Raw genomic sequence first — 377 nt, 5'->3', positions numbered from 1 at the left:
TAGACTACCCGATGAGCGTAACTAATCCATAGAGTGACGAAAATCCCCGCTTTCTCCACGACCCATCGCCAGATACAGTAATTCCATTCATTTGTCTTTTTTCTATAGACATTTTAGCAATTTGGTAGTAGCGTACCTACTTCTATAGGGCGGCAGCGGCCGTCGCCTTCGGCCTCTCCGCCGTTGTCGATGATACTTAATCCTATGAGGTTTTTTTCGGCCGAGGTGTTCGGAATAATAAGAGTGTGTCTCCGGTTATGTGTACAATGTATTTATAGTAATATGTACAAGGTATATGGGTGGCCCTGAGAAGGGCCGATTGTGATATTTTGTGTGGCCCTGAAAAGGGCCGTTTGATTCAGCGCGGGTTATGTCGG

This window comes from Trachymyrmex cornetzi, unplaced genomic scaffold, assembly GCF_001594075.2.
Source record: "Trachymyrmex cornetzi isolate Tcor2-1 unplaced genomic scaffold, Tcor1.1 scaffold840, whole genome shotgun sequence".
Lineage (NCBI taxonomy): Eukaryota > Metazoa > Arthropoda > Insecta > Hymenoptera > Formicidae > Trachymyrmex > Trachymyrmex cornetzi.
This window is presented reverse-complemented; position numbering follows the sequence as displayed.